This window comes from Myotis lucifugus, unplaced genomic scaffold (genome assembly GCF_000147115.1).
Source record: "Myotis lucifugus unplaced genomic scaffold, Myoluc2.0 scaffold_57, whole genome shotgun sequence".
Taxonomy (NCBI): Eukaryota; Metazoa; Chordata; class Mammalia; order Chiroptera; family Vespertilionidae; genus Myotis; species Myotis lucifugus.
The window spans coordinates 301165-317164 of NW_005871105.1; the positions used below are offsets into that span (position 1 = coordinate 301165).

General features: G+C 37.7%; 1 protein-coding gene across 1 annotated transcript in view; it reads right to left on the reverse strand.

The window, feature by feature from the left end:
• The window catches only part of TAB2 (TGF-beta activated kinase 1/MAP3K7 binding protein 2), a 62303-nt gene extending 46564 nt beyond the window's left edge, over nucleotides 1-15739 (reverse strand). Inside the window, exon 1 of the mRNA XM_023754163.1 lies at nucleotides 15722-15739. The gene's annotated coding sequence lies outside the window, so the exon portion shown is untranslated. The remainder of the gene's footprint in view (nucleotides 1-15721) is intronic.
• Between the last annotated feature and the right edge of the window lie 261 nt (nucleotides 15740-16000).

Consider the following 16000-nt stretch of genomic DNA (forward strand, 5'->3'; position numbering starts at 1 on the left):
CTAAAACTTACTGACATGTTTTCCTAACCATCCCCAGTTTGGTTCCATTAGATCTGGTGTCATGGACCCCTAAGCCAGTCTGGAGAAAGCTACATATTTCCACTCAGAATGGTTTTAAATGCATAATATACAGAATATATGATTACAAAGAAAGATAATTTTAGTGAAATTCAGCAGAAGGTGGTGATATTGACCTTGGGAATAATGGAAAAGAGGCTAGGCAGGAAGAGAGGAGACATGAAGACCAAGAACTTACTAAAAAGGGGTCAGAAAGGTTAGATAAAACGCAGAAAAGAATGGGATCAAGAGAGACAAATGAAAAAAGGCTTAACAATAATTATTATATCCTTCAAAAAAATAAAAAACTAGAACTGCCTTATGACCCAGCAATTCCACTTCTGGGCATTTATTTTTAAAATATATTTTTATTAATTTCAGAGAGGGAGAGAGAGATAGAAATATCAATGATGAGCGAGAACCACTGATCGGCTGTCTCCTGCATACCCACACTGGGGATCGCAACCCGGGCATGTGCCCTGACAGGGAATCAAATCGTGATCTCCTGGTTCATAGGTTGATGCTCAACCATTGAATCATGCTGGTCAGGCTCTGGGTATTTATCCAAAGAAACCTGAAACACTAATTCAAATGAATATGTGTTCACTGCAGTGTTATTTACAATAGCCAAGATTTGGAAGCAGCCCAAGTGTCCATCAGTAGATGAGTGGATAAAACAGCTATGGTACATTTACATAATAAAATACTACTCGGCAGTAAAAGGAATAAAATTTTACCCTTTGTGACAGCATAGATCAGTGGTTCTCAACCTTGGCTGCACATTAGAATCACCTGGGAATCTTTTTAAAATCCTGATTTCATTCTGTTTCTTTGTTATGGGGTGGAGCCACAACATTAGTAACAAAGAAACAGAATTTCCGGAGGATGAGGCCCAGAAATCAGGATTTTAAAAAGATTCCCAGGTGATTCTAACGTGCAGCCAAGGTTGAGAACCACTGGCATAGATAGACCTGGGGAACGTTATGCTAAGTGAAATAAGCCAGTCAGAGAAAGATAAGTACCATATGATTTCACTCATATGTGGAATCTAATGAACAAAATGAAGTAACAAGCAAAATAGAAACAGACTCATAGACACAGAGAACAGATTGATAGTTTACTCCACAGGGAGCAGCCAGGATGAATCTTTAAAAAGAAAAGATACCATCAGTTAACAGTTTAAAGACGAAAAGCCATATGATCATCATATCAATTAAAGCAGAAAAGGCATTTGACAAAATTCAGTACTCAGTAATGATAAAAATTCTTAAACTAGGAATAGCTTGTCAACCTAATAAAAAGAATCTGCAAAAAAGCCTACAACTAACATATATTTAATGGTGAAAGACTGAATGCATTTCCTGTAAGATCAGGAACAAGACGAGCTTGTTTGATTTCACCGCTCCTATGACACATAGTACTGGAAATACTAGCCAGAGAAGTAAGGCAAGAAAAGGAAATAAAAGGCACATAGAAGGGAAAACACTGTCTCTATTCACAGACACATTAGAAAATGTACGGAATCAATAAAAAAAACCTGCTAGAATAGTTTAGCTTAGCAAGGTCTCAGGATACAGGGTCAACTCACAGAAATCAACCATACTGCTATAAACTGGCAATGAATAACTGAAAAACAAAATTAAAAACACAGCAGTACTTACAATTGCTTCAAAAAAATGTTTCTAGGTGCAGCCGTGGGCAAACTACGGCCTGCGGGCCGGATCCGGCCCGTTTGAAATGAATAAAACTTAAAAAAAAAAAAGACTGTACCCTTTTATGTAATGATGTTTACTTTGAATTTATATTAGTTCACACAAACACTCCATCCATGCTTTTGTTCCAGCCCTCCGGTCCAGTTTAAGAACCCATTGTGGCCCTCGAGTCAAAAAGTTTGCCCATCCCTGTGTAAATCTAGGTGTAAATCTTAAAAGATATCCTATATATAAGGAGAGATATACTGTTAATGGATTAAAAAACAAAATAAAAATGTCAATTTCCCAATTGAACTATGGTTTTAGTGCAGTTCCTACCAAAATCCCAGCAGGATTATTTTGTAGATTCAAAACTTTACATGTTAAGGAGGTGGAACAGCTAAAACAATTCTGAATAAGGAGTATTAAGTTAGAGGAATTTCACTACCTGATTTTAAGACTTACTATACAGCTACAGTAAACAAGACAGTAATTCCTGATAGAAGGATAGCCTCAAAGATCAATGGAACAGAACAGAGAATTCAGAAATATATTCTCACAAGTACAGTCATCTGATTTTTGACAAAGGTGCAAATGCAATTCAATGGAGGAAGGATAACTTTTTAAAACTGATTATTAGAGAGGAGAGGGAGAGGGAAAGAGGGAGAGGGGGAGAGAGAGCGGGGGAGAGAGAGACATTGATGTGAAAGCGAAACACTGAGTGGCTGCTTCCTGCATACCGCCTACCAGGGATGGAGCCTGCAACCTGGGCATGTGTCCTGACTGGGAAACAAACCAGCAACCTTTCGGTACACAGGACGATGGCCAATGAACTGTGCCACACTGGCCAGGCCATGGAGAAAGAATATTTTTTTCAACAGATGGTGTAGAAACAACTGGACATCCATAGACAAAAAATAAACTTCAATCTAAACTTCACACTTTTATATAAAAACTAGAGGCCCGGTGCACAAAATTTGTGCACAGGTAGGGTCCCTAGGCTTGGCTGGTGATCAGGGATGATCTGGGCCTTCCTTCCCCCGGCTGCCAGTCGGGGCCTTCCTTCATTCTGCACTGCACCCTGGTGGTCAGCCCACGTCATACTGAGCGGTAGAACTCCCGAGGAGACAATTTGCATATTAGCCTTTTATTATAAGGATTAAGTAAAAATGGATTACAGAATTATGTATGCAAGATATAAAGCTTTTAGAAGAAAACAGAAGAAAGTTTTGGGATCTGAGGATAAGCAAAGAATTCACAGATTTGACAACAATGGAACAATCCATTAAAGAAAAAGTGGATAAATTAGACTTCATCAAAATTATTTTTTTTGTTTGCTCTGCAAAAGCCACTGTTAAGAGGAAGATAAGCTACAGACCATGAGAAAATATTTACAAATCACATACTCAAAAAGGGATTTGTATCCAGAATATGTAAAGAACTCACTAATTTCAACAAGAAATCAATAATCCCATTAGAATATGAGCAAAAGACTTGAACAGACATTCACCAAAAAGGACATATAGATAGCAAAGTGCATGAATATATGCTCAACATCATTAGCCATTAGGGAAATGCAAATTAATGGTACAATGAGATGTCACTACATACCTATTAGAATCACTGAAATAAAAAATAAATACTAAATGCTGGCAAGGATGCGGAGAAACTGAATCTCACGTATATTGTTGGTGGGAATGTAAAATGATGCAGCTGCTCTGGAAAAGTGGTAGCTTCTTATAAAGTAAAACATATACTTATCACACAACCCATCAATTGCACTCCTGGGAACTTACTCTAGAGAGATAAAAATGTATTTTCACATAAAAACCTGTACAAAACTATTTACAGCAGTTTTATTTTTATCACTCCAAACTGGAAACAGAAAAGTCCTTCAGTCAGTCAATGGTTAAAAAAATTGTAGTACAGCCGTACAATGGTATACTTCTTAGCATTAAAATGAAAGGAACTACTGAAACACACAACATATTGGATGGATTTTAAGGAAATAATGCTGAGTGAAATAAACCAACGATAACATAATGTATAATTCCATTTATATAACACTCTCCAAGTACTAAAATTAAAGTGATAGAGAACAGATCAGTGATTGCCAGAGGTTAAGGTTGTGGGAAAGGTCTGACTATATATAGATGGTCCCTGACTTACCATAGTTCAACTTAACCATGGTGCAAAAGCAATGCACATTCAGTAGAAATGAACTTCAAATTTTGAATTTTGATCTCTTCTCGTGCTAGTGATATTCAGTAGATACTTTCTCATGTGATGCTGTTCAGTGGCAGTGAGCTGCAGCTCTCCATCAGCCCCAAGAACACCAGGGTAAGCAACCAATGTTCTACAGTGTTGTGTGTTGCCAGCATTTTGGACATTGTGTTTTGTTTTCACATCCCATCATGTCTACAAAATGCCCATATCTTTGACTCTTGCTTCTGATAAGAGGAGGAAGGCAATTACTCTTGAAATGAACCTCAAGAAAATTGCCCAACTATAGGTTAATGTAACGTGTTCTAAGCTCGTTTAACATAGGCTAGACCAGGAGTGGGCAAACTTTTTGACTCGAGGGTCACAATGGGTTCTTAAACTGGACCGGAGGGCCGGAACAAAAGCATGGATGGAGTGTTTGTGTGAACTAATATAAATTCAAAGTAAACATCATTACATAAAAGGGTACGGTCTGTTTTTTTTTAGTTTTATTCATTTCAAACGGGCCGGATCCGGCCCGCGGGCCGTAGTTTGCCCACGGCTGGGCTAGACTAAGCTTTGATGTTGGTAGCTTAGGCATACTACATTTTCGACTTAACGGTATTTTCAACTTATGATGGGTTTATTGAAACATAACCCGATCCTATGTCGAGGAACATCTATATAGAGATAACACAAAGAAATGTCTTTGTGGTGATGAGTATTTCTAGTTCTATATCCTGACTGTGATGGTTACGTAAACCTATACACATGATAAATGATATAGAACTATACATATACAATGACCCAAAAATAAATCATGTTATAAGTGAGGGCAAAAGGCTTAAAACTCTTCAGTGGCTTCCTATCTCATCCTGAATAAAATCTAAAGTCCTTACTACAATCTAAAGATGCTACATGAAAAGCACATACCCAAATGTCATCTTCCCTTCTCCCTCTGTCTTAGCTCCAACTACACAGGCCTTCTTGCTCTTCAAACATTTCAAGCATGCTCCCACCTACAGGCCTCTGCACTTGTTTTTGCCTCCATTTGGAAAACCTTCCCTTGATCACTTCGAGTACTTGCTCAAATCTCATCTAATCAGAGAAGTTTTCCCCATCTCACACCATATAAAGTGATGTCTTCTTCCTCTTTCTCTCTCCAAAGAAACCTTAAAATCAGCAAATAGAACTCAAACATCTTCCTCACCTGTTACTGTCCCCTGCTATGTTCTTGTATTGGTGAATGGCAGTACTCAAGCTAGGGCATGTGCAATCCTTACCTTGTTTTACTTAATACTCAGTTTCGGCTTCTCAATTCATCAGCTACTCTTTTATTTAATCACAGACCGAATTCAGCTCCTTATCAACTCTCAAATATCTGTCTCTCTCCCACAAATGGCTCTTTTCTAAAACTAGAGGCCCAGTGCACGAATTCGTGCACCGGTGGGGTCCCTCGGCCTGACCTGTGCCCTCTTGCAATCCGGGACTCCTCGGGAGATGTCAGACTGCCAGTTTTGGCCCGATCCCCACAGGCCAGGCCGAGGGACCACACCGGTGCGTGAATCCATGCCCTGGGCCTATAGTATGCATATAAGATCTTCGGTTAATCTCTTCCTGCCCTCCCTCCTCCCCCCTAAGATTCATCAGTCTGTTCCATGTTCCCGTGCCTGTGCTTTGAGCGTCTGCCCCCTGGTGGTCAGTGTGCATCATAAGTACTGGTCGAACGGTCGCTTAGGCTTTTATATATATAGATGTTCTCTACAATGCAGCCAGAGAAATCTTTCTAGAATATGAATTTACGCACTTGCCTTCCATCATTTACAGGATGAAGTCAAACCTACTTTATAAAGCATGTAAGTACCTTCATACTCTGCTTCCTTAATTTTTCACCTCACTTCCTATTAACCCAGTGCTAGTGCCTAATGCACTGTGGAACTACTCAGTTACTGAATACATGTGGACTTTCCTCTCTCTCCATCCTTTGTGCATGCTATTCTCTCTGACTGAAATGGCTTTTCTTCTCCCAACTTGTACTTCTATTTGACACACATTTAGATTAAGTGTCACTTTTCCTCTGAAGATTTCCTTCTCATATCCCTTTATCTCTCACTGAGCCAGACATCCTATAGATTCCTGAAGTGTTCTATGTTTAACCCTGTCACTGCATTTGTTACAGCAAAGCATACTATTTTGCATGTCTATTGAGGGCAAGAACTGTACTCATCTCTCCATCCTTATCACCTATCAAAGTACCTGGCACAGAGTAGGAACTCAAAACCACTGGATTAGTGAATTAGATGGACTAATAAAAAATGCAGAGATGAGATATAGTGAAAGAATGAGTCAGGCAAGATTTCTTGGGTTAGCCACCTATTTTGCATAGGTGTGTCAAAGAAGGCCTATGAAACAAACTCTATGGAGTTTCTTGCTAGTCTTTTGATCATGTGATATCCTATAAAAGTTGAAGTACTAATCCTGTGGCTTGGCTTGGCTAAGATCACAAGTTCAATTTTCCCATGAACCAGTTACCTTCCCCCCAAAGTACTTATTGTTCCACTTGCAGAGCTTCAGAAACTGCTCTAAACAGTCATCCTGTAAATTCATGCCACTGTTCATGAGGGGAAAATCTCATGAAGAGAATGAGGATGTCTCATGCAGGCCAACCAATCACCTCAGCTAGAAAAATCTCAAAGAAAAAGCCTGAAAGAAAAAGCAAGGTCAACCAATACATGCCAATACATTTTTATATGTAAAAAAGCAGAATCATCTATGTGGAAACAGGAATTTTTTGAAACCCCCGTTTCCAAGTTTATCTTTCCATTTCTTTAGAAAATTATCATAAAGTGGCAAACAGTACTTAGTCAAGTACAGTTCAGGTACATGTTAGTCAAAAGGTAAACAGCAAGTTACACTCAATGCAATTAAATAACAAGCATCAGGAAATTTAGCACTATATCCCAATGAATGTAAACATGGACACAGAAAAGAGTATTGTTGACATAACAGAAAAAATATTAATTAGCAACTTAAAACAGAAAAAGTACAATGTTATTTTATACAGATTAAGTGGCACAAGTTTATAGTACATTTAACTCATATTTGAAGTGTTTTCAAAATCTGATCCATGCCAATTTTCTAGTGCTTTTCATACAAAAGAATTATGGGTTGTAGACTACTTCCAAATTGAAAATGTGGGTTTTTTCACAGGAATGGGTAAGAAAAATAAAAAGAATTAATAATAATTTGCATGTTTATTTTGTGATTAAAAAAATAACAGTGATGTTTTATTTATTTCATCCTTGGTCTAAAGAGTTCCAGCAAATTAAACAGTATAGAAATTATTTCTTTTTCATTCTATTTGTTGAGGAAAAATGAATTAAACAAGTATCCTGAAAAAAACAACAACTGTCTAACAAAACAAAACTCCAATGAAATTACTTCCCATTATTTAAGTTACATATATCTAATGTAACTAGAACTAGAATTCACCTTGTCCTATTTGAAAGATTGGATTTCTAAAAATTAAGCTTTACTAAATAGAAGGTGCTCAAAAATGAAGCTAATATAAATTACAGTGAAGAAAAGCTGTAGCACAGGTTACCACAGGGTATATTTTACATTTTGACTAGTACTTATTGATGTCTACCTACTAGGTTCCAGATAGGTACTTTACTAGCTGACATAAGAAATACAGATAATGTAGTTAAAACTACCAGGCAGAGTAGGTGTTAATATACATATGTATTTTTTTCTAAAGAAAAGTCCTAGGTTCAAAGAGTTTAAATGATTAACTTAAAACCTCATAGCTATAGTTCTCAATAGAATTCATTTGAACTTTGGTTCATCATACTTTAAAATCCAGATCTTAATTATTACATTTCACTGACTCCCAACATGGTAAAATTAAGGTATTTAAAGGGGTGGAGGTCAACAAGCTGACAGAGACCAACTCAAAAGCCAGTATTTTCCTTAGTTGCTAAGAAAATTAAAATCAGGTAGGCTCCCTTCTACTCCTATCTCTCCAGTTCATATCAGAATTATTGTTCTTGTTAATTTCTCTGACTAAACAAAACTTGCGTGTGAGAACCATGCTTTGCAAGGTCAAGATGCTGATTCCAAATTCTTGTTTATATTGGCAAGTATTTTCTCTCGTAGGGAATGGAAAATCTTTCCATCAATTACTATTGGCTCTATACTGATGAAACAAGCAATATCCTTGGCCTGCCTGAATGGTAATTTGATAGGAAACAAACTTGTGATGTGCTTAATTCTGCTAATATTAAAAAGGTTAACATTAAGATATTAAAGGTCAAAAGAAATTTTCCTTAATATAAATGTTAGAGTAAAACTTTAAGGTAAAATTCAAAATAATAGTATTATTTAATAATTCAGATGAAAGTATAGTTAGTAAACCTAGGAATAAGTAGAATTTAATAATTGAATATTACTTTCACACACTTTGTTGTTGTTGCAATAATGCATTCTCCCAGAACCTATCTGTCTTCTGCGCCAAGCAGGCAAGTTAAATGGACAGAATTACCCCCCAGAAACTTTCAAGTTTTTAATGGTAGCACTAATTCCTGTAATATACCCAGAAATGTGGCATTGCTTTTGACCTACTGTTTTAGCAAGGTTGAGGGTGGGGGACTGGTTACAGGGATCATACATTTTCTTTTTTCAGTTTTTTTTTAAATTGTCTAAAGTTTTACATATGTCTCCTTTTCCCCCAATTGACACCCCCCCCCCCCCCCAGCCATTCCCACCCCGGGCAAGCCCCCACCACACATTTTCTTTAATGTATTAGTTCTTTTGAATTATTTTACTAATAACAATCAGCATTTATATATTTCCACCATAATCTCTGTTAAGTTCTACATATCTTATTACTCTTGCTTCTCCTGCCTCTCTCTACAGGACCTTTCCTAATTTATTATTTGGCTTCTGTGACTTGTACTAGGACTGTTATTGTTTTTCTTCTTTTTTTAAAATATATTTTATTGATTTTTTACAGAGAGAAAGGGAGAGGGACAGAGAGTTAGAAACATTGATGAGAGAGAAACATCAATTCAGCTGCCTCCTGCACACTCCCCACAGGGGATGTGCCTGCAACCAAGGTATATGCCCTTGACCGGAATCGAACCTGAGACCTTTCAGTCCACAGGCCGATGCTCTATCCACTGAGCCAAACCAGTCAGGGCTTGCTTTTCTTCTTAAGTAAAACAAGAATGCCATTTTCTTTAACAAAATACTACAAATTCTTAAAATGCCATCTGTTACCTATGCTGTACCTGTTTGTGGATAAATGAGACTTTCTTTCTGAAGCCACTCAAACTAATACTAAGCAGTAGTATCCTTTTCCAGTGGGAGGTTGTTACAGTTCAAAACAAACAAACAACTCACAAGAGCATCAAAATACTTAACTGTATGTTTTTCTATCTCACTTGTAAAATAGTATTGTGTCACATCAAATTTGAATAGAAAACAATTTGTCCTATACATGTTTGTGGCTACTTCTTTAAAGCCAGGGAGTATCCTATGTAAGAAAAGCCTAGCTACCAAGCGGTAGAATGACCAGAACGACCGGTTGATCAGTCACTATGACGTGCACTGACGACCAGGGAGCAGACGCTCAACCCAGGAGATGCCCCCTGGTGGTCAGTGCGCTCCCACAGTTGGAGCGCAGCTCGGCTGACTGGGATGAGCAGCTGCTTCTGCAGAGGGAGCAGCCACTCAGAGGGCAGGTCCACGGCTGCTCAACTGACCAGGATGAGCAGTGCTCCCACAGCTGGCCGATCCCCGTAGGCCATGCCCCCCACCAGTGCACGAATCCCGTGCACCAGGCCTCTAGTCATTTGTATAAATGACTAAAAGTCTTACAACTTAAGGGAAGTATTAAGTTTTAGGAAAGCTAAAATTATTATTCATTAGGCAGGGGATAACTTGCCACAGAACAGGAAAAGCTGACTGGTGCTAAGATTTAAACATCTAAAAAATGGGTTACTGTTAAAGTAGGGTAAGGTGGGATGTTTTCCCTTTTCTGTGAAAACACATCATAATATAATAAAACTAGTGACCCAGTGCATGGATTTGTGAGCATTGAAAGGAAATTAATTAGAAGGTGACTGGTGGGGCAGGCTTGGTGAGAAAGGTCGGACATGCCCTGGAGCCAACCTCCCTCGGTCCCTCCCCTCTCCGGTGTCTATGGAGTGGGATCACTCCAGCAGGTGGGGTCCCTCAGCCTGGCCTGCAGGCATCAGGCTGAAACCGGCTCTCCTCCAACATCCCCCTAGAGGTCCCGGAGTGCGAGAGGGCATTCTGCAAAGTTGCTGTCATTCAGTTGCAAACGCAAATGTGCAGTAAACCAGACGCAGGGACGATAGTGCCCCAGCAACAACATAACCCAGGCTGAAGGTGGAATTGCGTGGCCCCGCGAGGAATCGGGCTCCCTCCTCTCTCGTTTTGGGGTGCATCACCCGAGAACCACTGCTGCCAAGTCATTGCAGCTAGGCAGCTCCTGCATTTAGTGTCTGCCCCCTGGTGGTCAGTGCGTGTCATAGCGACCAGCTGGAGGGTGGGAGGGACACTTAGCATATTAGCCTTTTATATATATATATAAAAGAAGATGACTGAGCCCAGCTGGTGTGCCTCAGTGATTGAGTGTCCACCCAAGAACCAGGGTTCAATTCCTGGTCAGGGCACATGCCCTGGTTTTGGGCTCCATCCCCCATGGGGGGTGTGGGAGACAGCCAAGCCAATGATTCTTTCTCATCACTGATGTTTCTCTCTCTCTGAAATCAAAAGTATATATGTGTGTGTGTGTGTGTGTGTGTGTGTGTGTGTGTATAAATAAATAAAAAAGTGACTGAGCTACTTAATTTATAAAGCCGGTAGAAACCTAGTTTTATTGAAACTGCCTTGGATAGGTAAAACTGTCTTTTAGCAACTAAGAGCATATAATTATGCATGATTTTTTTCAACTCTCCTTTTAAAAACTGCTATTCTCTTTAATTTCAACAACTCACAGAAAATAAATTAACAAATACTAATCTAGCTGCAAATAACTGATTTCTTCTTTTCAATTTCTAGGATATTTTTCAAATTTTTGGCTAGATTTAAAAAATGGCATTCAGAAGACTTTGCATGACATCTTAGTCTGTGCTTAAAATTTGAGATTCAAAGACATGTTTAGACCACACACTTTTCAGACTCAGAAGGTGCTTACTACCAAAGAAAAACTATCAATAAGAACCATTTGACATTTAACACACAGCTTGACTATAGGCCAGGCACTGAAGATATGGTGAAGTCAAGATGGAAGGAAAATCAAACATGGTCTGTCCTGGAGAAATTCAATTTTGTGATTGCCTAATAAAAAAATGAAAAAAACAATTGCAGTTTGATTGCCTATTCCACTCTTTCCTCAAGAAACTCATTCACATTATTTGATCTTTGTAAAAGTTGTAAATTCTTTGCATTACCTCTCTTCACACAATAAAGGAGTAATAAATATGACAAAATAGCAAACATTTATTGAATATTTACAATATGCCAGGCACTGTTTTAAACCTTTTACAAGTTTTTCCATGAATTGGAATCTTACACAATATTTATATCTACTTGTCAAAATGCTGACACCTAGCTCATCAACCTATATAAGATGTATCACAATGTTTCTTCACCAGAAAAGGAAGACAGCAAGTTTACTCCTGATAACATATTGACTAGCTAACATGTATATATAGACTCCCCAGAAAGTACTAGTGACTATAAGTTACAGTTGCATTTTAATTAACCTTATATACTATCAGGCAAGACTGCTTTAGTTGTTCAAATCAAATGTACATTAAACAATGTCCCACACAGTACTATGAGAATTTGGAAGAGTCACCAACTTCAACTATTTTTATAGAACTCCAGGTAGGCAGTAAACAAAAAAGTTGCAATTTACTGCGCCCCTTCTATATCAGGTAATTTACATAAAATGTATAATTTGTCTTCACAACAACTTTACAGATATTATAAGTCATTTTACAGAAAAGAAAACAAGCTCAGAGAAGCTAAGTAGACATTATTATTGGTCCCAAATCACAAAACTAATAGGTGGCTATCAGGATAGTAAATTCCAAATTTTCTACTGAGTCAGAAAGCAGATTTCTGAAGTACTAACAATAGGAAATAGATATTAATTGAAACTGTAACTCTTAAGTAGAAACATAATTGCGTTCCCAAGTTATAAAGTGCATTTTTAGTCAAAGAAAACATTTATGTATAGGACAGTTTTTGAAAGCAAGGATATCCATTACATAGGAGATATATATATATAAATAAAATTGATTTCAGAGAGGAAGGGAGAGAGAGACAGAAATGTCAATGATGAAGAGAGAATCACTGATCGGCTGACTCCTATATGCCCCCACTGGGGACTGAGCCTGCAATCTAGGCATGTAGCCTGACTGGAAATCGAACCCTGACCTCCTGGTTCATTGGTCCATGCTCAACCACTGAGTATAGCGGCTGGGCCATTACACAATTTTTAAAAGAACAAATAGGCTATATCCATTCCCCAAACCCCTTTTCTGTTTTATTTTTCTCCACAATACTTTTTTCTCCCAGACACACTACATTTTACTTATGTATGCCTTCCACTACTAAAATGTAAACTATATGAGGACAGAAATTTTGTCAATTAATATCCATTGCTGCATTTCTAGCATCTCAAAGGTCCTTGGCACATAGTAAGTGCTCAATAAATATTTGTGAAATAAATGAAAGCTGGCTACCCAATAGGCATTCAGTAGGCATTAGTTTCTCTTTCTTTTATTATGTAGGAAACACTAAAAAGGTTAACATTAAGATATTAAAGGTTAAAAGAAATTTACCACTCCCTTAATACCAAATTTTGAACTGGAATAGATAATTAGGAATATAATAAAATTTCTTATTGAAGTTTTACATTAAGAATAATAGGCAAGTTAGAAATACACATTCAGCAAAGCCTCATTTATCAAGCATTGTCAGGAAATAAGAGGGTCTACATAAATAACTTCAAACGAATGCATTTTAAGTGCCAAAACTTTAATCAATTTTCATAGGGAATATATATCCACGATTTCATTTTGTGGCAATTCTGACTTGGATATCTTTCTGAAACATCAACTTGTTAGCAGTGCTTTTAACAGTAGCTCACTCGTTTTCTGAGGATTAAAAAACTAGAAACTAAGCATATTCTGAAATGAGTCAAAAATCCAAATGAAAAGTCTAAGCGAAAAGCATAACTTTAATGTAGCTGGCTAGAAGTAGTAAGTACTTACTACTAAAAATATTATTTTAAGGGATAGAATACTTAGAAGACAAAGACAGCCATTCTTAATCTGACTATCAAGATAATCAAGTGTAGTGGCTAACTAAAGAGAATGTAAAAAGTATATTCAATACATACTAGCCTAAGAGTAAACTTACTCAGGCTCTTCAGCTTTCTGATAAAGCAAGTATCCTTGATTTTTTAGGATCAGAATCATTGATGAAATATTAAAATACAGTAAGTATTTTGGAAATATGAGCCAGAGGTAAATAAGTATGAATATACATATATTCAAATTTCACACAATGTATTGCCCCCAAATCCCTACCATCTTAATACAGAGGGTTTAAAATAAGATGACATATATATATATTGTCAGAGTCTATCAAAAGATTAGAGCAAATCTCCTTAGTACAGTTCAGTACAGTATGATCACTTTCCTATGCTTGGCAGCCACCACTACCTACATCTCCAAATTCCTAGCTGCCTAAAACTGTTTATCTAATCCTCTACCATAACCCCTATCTTCTCCTTCTTACTATTTTGCCCCAATTATCACATTTGCCTCTGTTATTACCTCATTATCCTTCTATTTTAGAGAGTCCCAATTTATTTAGAGGATCAAATAAAGATAATGTAAATGAAATAAGGAAAAAACGCTACTACTATACTTCTCTGGGTCATGGGGGCCTAGACAGTAGAGATATAATGGAATTGAAGCCATTCTGAATTATACTTTTATTTATGGACTTTACATATTATAAAGATTATCAAGGACTTTTTTTCCAAAATATTTTAACAAGGCAAAAATTTCCCTTTCAACTTTAAAAAATAAACTTTTAGTCTTGATCAGTTTATATAACTAAAAAACTGCTGTTTTAGAAAATTCAGACATTCCCACAGATTTTTTTTTGGCATGAAACTCATAGTCTACATTATATCTATTTTTCAAAATGTAGTATGTTCATAGACATGTACATACATTTCATCCTAAACAGTATTTTAAGAATTTTCCTTACAGGAAAAACTACAGAAGTAAATAAACTTTTACTTCTATCAAGACACACAAGACCAATCATGTTAAGACATTTACTCAAGTATAATGTGTTGCTAACACTAAAGAAGCAATTCTCAATAATGACATAACTGGGGATCTGGGTAGTACCTACTTAACTCTGCAGAGTTTTAAAACCCCCTCCTCTCATTAGGTGTAATAACTGGTATGCAAGTTTTAAACAATATCCTTAGCTGAAGGCAAGCACTTCTTTCCACTAAAAAGAGGACCAAATATAAGTACTGTTTCCATCAAATGAGATTGAGCCAGGTTAAAATTATTTTTCAGGAAATGTGTAATATATGAGAGTCTGACCGTTTCCCACTTCTTAATGAGTTACAAAAGCACAGGTTCTACTAAGTGACAATTCACTAAAGAGGGTTGTGTCTGTCCTTTAATAACACTTTTAAACGTAGGAAAAGTTATTCCATGCACCCACAAGAAAACTGAAATAATGGAGTATATTCACTGGATGACTTACTTATCTAATTAACACATTACACTTTCAGTTGATCCTTTAAAGATTTAAATCTTAAGCACCTTCTATTAAAAACAGTAGATTTTAAGAGGGGAAAAACCCTAACAGAAGTTCTGAATCACTGGAATTTTTGTTCTATTTCCTGTTAACACTCTGATAGTAACATCATTCAATATATTTGTCCCATACACATTTTTTAAAAACTATAGGATCCTTTTAAAACTAACTTGGCCCTCATTTAATTTGTAGCTCATTTACCTGACAATTCCATTGTTTCTCATTTATGTGCTCAGCCAAGGCATACAATAAGATGAAAAGCATGCCTTCCTTTACTAGAGAATGTAAAATCTAAAGTCTCAAGCTGTCAACACTTAAAATCAATCACGACTTCATTGTTATAAAAAAGTTTAAAGGTATTTTTTTAAAAAAAGATGTCAATACCCTGCTACTGTCTGAAGAGCAGTAGTAGTATAAAAACTGAAAGCAAAAATTCTATTCCATGCCCACCGAAATTCCCGGCCAAATCTGAAAATTGCATAATGAGCAACATACTCTTTTGAGTGAACGAAAGCACCAATTAACTCCTTCTATAAAATATGAATCAACCTGACCCTGAATTTCGACACTTGACAAACTTACCTAAAACAGACAAAATGGATGCAAAATTCTACTGCCTCACTGCTGCCTCGAATACCACCTTAGTGTTCAAGAACTTTCCCATGAATAAGGGCAATGAAAACGGCCTGGCCCTGCCCTGGGGACCTGCACTGTGTGAATTCGAGACCCCTGAGAGGCTGCACCCCCCGCCCCCAAACCCCTCTTATCAGAAACATTTCAAGAATTTCTCCACCACAATTAAGCTGACTTGAAGAATGGAAACCTAACGTCTCAAATATACTATATATGGAATGAAACGTGGCCAAACACACACATACACGCTCACACGGGCTGACCCTCGGGGATCCAGCTCTGCCCGAGCCACACCGCAGCATCAGCAGCCGAAGGATACACCTGTCACCTGCCCGGCCGCAAGCGCAATGTCAGGGTTTGCCGCCGACCCACCAGAACGCTAGGGCTAGGGCTGCCCTGTGCAATCGAGGGGGGCCCCCGCAGGACCACAGCGGGGCGTGCTCCCCACTTCCAGGCTGCAGACAACCACCACTGCAAAGGGGACGACCTTCTCCCCCAGACCCCTCTTGGGGGGGGGGGGGGGG